The sequence below is a fragment of the Scophthalmus maximus genome, chromosome 21 (genome assembly GCF_022379125.1).
Source record: "Scophthalmus maximus strain ysfricsl-2021 chromosome 21, ASM2237912v1, whole genome shotgun sequence".
In the NCBI taxonomy this organism is placed as follows: domain Eukaryota; kingdom Metazoa; phylum Chordata; class Actinopteri; order Pleuronectiformes; family Scophthalmidae; genus Scophthalmus; species Scophthalmus maximus.
In genome coordinates, this window is record NC_061535.1 from 6,121,855 (window position 1) to 6,127,000 (window position 5,146).

General features: G+C 40.7%; 1 long non-coding RNA gene across 1 annotated transcript; it reads left to right on the forward strand.

Annotated features, from left to right (window-relative positions):
- The first annotated feature begins 797 nt into the window (after nt 1-797).
- Nucleotides 798-2,412, forward strand: LOC118291387. The gene is made up of 2 exons (XR_004786651.2): nt 798-1,149; nt 1,771-2,412. It is a non-coding gene; the product is annotated as an uncharacterized LOC118291387 (long non-coding RNA).
- The last annotated feature ends 2,734 nt before the right edge of the window (nt 2,413-5,146 follow it).

Sequence of the window (5,146 nt, forward strand, 5' to 3'; positions counted from 1 at the left end):
CAATCATCTGTAAAGGCTTCCTGCTTTGAACGAAACAAAGTCAGGTGTGATCACCGCAACTAGTACACTTCCCGTTTGTCTTTCATTCACAATTTGCTAATTTTTGATGGGACTCATCTCACTGACCCCTGCCATGGTGATATTTATAAATTCAGCACTGTCCATCACATGCCAGTAGAGGGCACAGTTTGGCAACAGATAGGGAGTTTTTGCCATCGCTCCATTATTCAATCATTTTTTTCCCCCCAGAGACAATTTAGCTGATATTTTTATCTTTTAATAGGCAGTTCTCTTTTCATGTTTTTATCTTTTATGTTCTATTGCCTTTATTGTATTAATTTGCCTTTTACACAATGCTGTCCCTGTCTTTTTATTGTTCTCGTTGCTTTTATTTGTATTTACTGTTTTCGATGCTTTGACGTCACGTCTTCCTTTTATCACATTTATTTTGTGTTATTAGTGTTATTGCGACTATCCCTGAGTATCCTATGCCTGCTCCGTCTGTAGAAGCACTTTGTTAACCCCGTTTTTAAAAAAGGCTATCATAATATACAGTGGAAATTAATTAACATCAGTTTGTAATAAATATAGAGATAATGTACAAATGAACAGATATCATAATATTGTGGATATACTTTACTCAGACACACGACAGTCCCTACAATCAGTCACTAGATATTGACTAACTTGAGGAGAAGACACATGCAGATATATTTTAAGGACAGGGGTGAGTCCCTAACCTCACCAGCCCAACCTGCCTGGTTTCTTTGAAACACCAACTCGTCTAACTTGTTGCGGGGCCACACCAGTGCTGCTGATCGTGTAGTGCAGTGCTCATCTTCAGGGGGAGCAGAAAAATGCTGAAAATAATCTTTAAGGTCGTGGCAGTTTCTGCTTTATTCACCGTGGTATATTTTGCGATGCATTTGTACGGCGGAAACAGAACTGTGACTTTCTTCTCTCAGCCTGATCATGAGGCAAGTGGAGACAACAAACTTCCCTTTGATACAAAAGGAGGTGTTCAACCAGTGCAGCCAGAAAGTATTGAAGGCCCAGGTCCTACCCAGGGGAACACATCCACACCGGCTGCAACAGAACTCCTGGACGGTGCCACCGGGACTCTCTGACCCTAGGTCACAAGGACAGAAGGTACGTGAAGGAAATTATAAATAAAACGGTAACTGGCAGATTTGGACGTGTTTACCATTTTTTTTTTTAAATAGGTGTCAAAATCCAGGTGAAGGTACTTCATATTTATTTATGAAATTGGTAGGAACAGAATCAACAACTGTCATTTCATGTACAACAGGCACATTGTCTGGAAATAATATATATTTTGAGTGGGTCTTTTTTGTATTTGTCAGCTTTATGTCTAATTTATGTTATGTGTAGTTGTATTATATTTTATCTTATTACATTTGATTGTCTGTTTCTTTTAGCTATTTTTTATATCTCAACCAGTATCTACAACAAAATTCAAACTCTGCATTCGACCGAAACCCACTTTGATGAAAAAACTTTTGTTCTCAATAACATGCGCACTTGTTGCTGTCCTTATACTATTTGATATCTAAACTATAGTTTCACTGATTGTGGATTTTTTAAAATATCATTATTGGCATAATTGATTTTTAAAAGCACACACACAACATAAATAACAACCTTGATAGGGATCCCTGAGATTTTATTTTCCTTCTTTTTAATTGTCACTATTCTTTTGGGCTGCAATTGTGACAAGACAAATACTAACCACTAATTTCCTTTGTTTAGATGTAATGCATTCTGTAAACGACATGAGAAACTGAAGCAGTAGCTGTTCCATCTCCACCCTACATCGCTGGCACAGCAGTCGGACTTCGGTGTGTTCAAAGCACCAATACTTAAACATCGATGACTTCGGAACCTTAGGATCCTGGACTGGTGTTGAATATGGATTAGTTGGCATTTCAATCATAGTGCTCAAACAAAATAAGAGGGTGTCACTCAGCTTTTCTGTTTAAATCCAGCCCGTAAAAATGTTTTGATGGACACTATAACATTGAGTTTTGTGGATATCTAACATTACTACTGACACAATCCCATAAACTTCTGACTGCTGTGGGTAAAGAATTATAAGTAAAATTATTTTTTGATGCCTTTATTGGTGGCAGGGATGCATTGGTTTGTATAGTTTAAAAAAAAATGTATTACAGGTTTGTTTACTGGTTTGACTTATGTATGACCTTTTCCTACGAAGTTGTGCTCTTCATTCTCCAAATGGATGTTGTGATTGTATCTTTTTTCTTTTCTTTTGTGAGCTGTAATGTTGCTTTAGCAATTTGAGTAGATATGTAATGACATTTATGGCCACTGTGGTCCAGCACTGAGCATATCAGTGAACCACAAAGCCAAATTAAACACACAGGAATTAAACTGTGAGTGAGTGATGCATTATTTTAACTTTGCTCAGTGAATGTGTGGATGCAAACTGGAATGTTACTAACAATTTACCAACTCCACCTCTCACAGATATAGAAAACAGTGTTTCATCAGTCTCGCAACAGTGGATATTTTCCTTTGCTTCCAGTTTTAACCTTTACTCGGGGGAGAGTTCTGCGAGGATCACCTGAGTGAGAGAAAAAGACAAACAAATCTGATGAACTAGAAGATTTGGTTATTTTTTGTCATTGAATGTGAGAAACAAAAGGTGTTCATCTCTCCTTCCCCAGGTCCCCAAAGAACAGGAGGGACCTGTACACCTTTCAAGCAACTTGACTAACTTGCTCTGACCTCAAATTATAAAAGGAAATGTCCCTGATCTGCCATTCGTCTTGTGATTAATAATTGAATTCATATTTCATTTTGCTGCTCACAAAGCCCCCTTTCAGTTTAGAACATAATTAAATATCGTGTTTCCTACCGTGTTATCACGTCAAAGCCAGAACCTGTCACTAAAGAGACACACATGCTCCCACGTGGTTCTGTCTGGCATCCTTGTGCTCCGCTCTAAACCCGATTTACCTGTATGACTTTCCTGAGGATTTCTCTCACAGGGCAAGTGCAGTCAGGGTGTCATGAGCTTGTCTGTTGATGAATTATTGACAAGCGGGAGGATTCCACGACACAGCCCTGAGAGGAGCTGCAGCATCATCGAAGGGGCGAGTGAGAGGAGAGTGGCAGGATACAGGAGGAAGCAAAAACAATACCGACACAGAAATGCTCATCTACAGTGGTACAAAGTGGAATGTTACATGAGGAAGTGGTGTGCTAAAGGTAAGAGCACTGTTTAGAGAATGGAATGAAATTCCTCATTCTCGAAATGATACTGTTATCTGTCTATCAGAGGTGCAGTGTCTAGGATTTAGTGGCATCTAATGGTGAAGTTGCACATCGTGTTCGGTTTTGTCTGTTCTGGGCTGCTGTAGAAACATGGTGGTGCAACATGGTGGCGGTGTGGGTGTGTGTGTGTGTGTGTGTGTGTGTGTGTGTGTGTGTGTGTGTGTGTGTGTGAATTTGTATTAATAAACTGCCACCAGTTCAGCTCCAATCATGCCTCCATCAGCGTAGGGACCCAACACTCTCCCATCCTCCTTCCTGCCCGGCCCCCTCTTTTCATTGGTTGACCTAGTGGAGTTACTATGGGAACGACTGTAGTGAGGCTGCCATGCAGAATGTGGGGTACAGCTTTTGAATGGTGCTTAAGGCTCCATCATGCACGCAAGCAAGCACACACACGCACGCACACACACACACACACACACACACACACACACACACACACATATTACAAGGCAAAAAAAGAAAATAAATGAAAAACTGAAATGTGTTTCCGTGTTTTTTACTCTGTATTATATTTTCTGATGTACTACTGTGTTGCAGGCCTTAAAAATATAAAAATCTCCAAATGTGGAATGCTGTTTAGCTTTTTAAACTTTCTATACTTCTAATTAGGTACTTCATATTTTAAATAGCAGTATATACCAATTTAGAATATGGACTAATAATTTCATTCATTACTGGCTTTTTACAAAGACTGCTTGTAGAAACGAGCTAGGATAACACACATTAACTCCAGATATAAGCACTCATACACACGCCACCAGAGATATTGAAGCAAGACCATGTAAGAAATACCACAGTCAGTTGTAAACATTCAAAGTTTAAATCTGAAGAAATAAAACAAACCCTTGTTCAATTCAATTCACCTAAAAATGTAGCTCTTACTCTCTTAGTTGGTCTTGTGTGACTACAGATATTGTTCCCTCGTTCATACCACATGGCAACAAAAGTTCAATAGGCTAACTAAAAGCTTAATTTAAGACAACTGAAGTAGGACAAACCCCTCACTTGCACCTCAACAAACATTGTACACATCCTCTCTCCTGATCTTCTCCAGTGCTTGATACAATTCCTGCGTTCACTACAAAGTAAATCCTTCCTGTCATGCACTTATACCAGATGTATGCGCGCGCAAACACACACACACACACACACACACACAGTGAGAATGTCCTCACACAGCACAAAAGCAGCAGCAGCAGATTAATGTTGAGATCAGCCAACACACATGCGCGCACCAGCATGCACCAACCTCGCTGTCAGCATCACTGGGTTTGATCTCGTGGGCTGGTAAAAGTGAGTGTTATGGTCTTACGTAAGGCTTTTACACAGACGTCAGCGTGCAGAAACAGAGAGTGGAAGCCGAACAGGGAGGGGAGGGAGGGGTACTGCTGCACCATTACAAAGGGGATTCGCACTGCACCAAATCCTCCTCCAACTACACTTCACGCGCACCCACAACCCTACAGCATGTGATCTTTTGCGGCAGCAACATGTGTCTTCCTGGAAATGATGAGAGCTTCAATTCCATCTTTATTCTGGAAACGGACACACAGGTTTCCCTTTTCACATGGACCAGCTGTGTGTGTGTCAGCTGGTTCTTTGTTGTCACGTTGACCTGTCTGTCCCTGGTCTCTTTTAATCCTCAGGAGGCCAACATTGGACAATGGCACATCCATCAGGCTCCCCTCTCAGCAATCAATGAAATGTATTGATAACCTAGTACACCCAAGCCAAGCGGACCTCTTCGCAAGTGCGACTTCACAATCAAACTGCAACACGCTGCACGTCAACAAAAGCACCCCTGTTCCTCATTGTTTCCCCTATC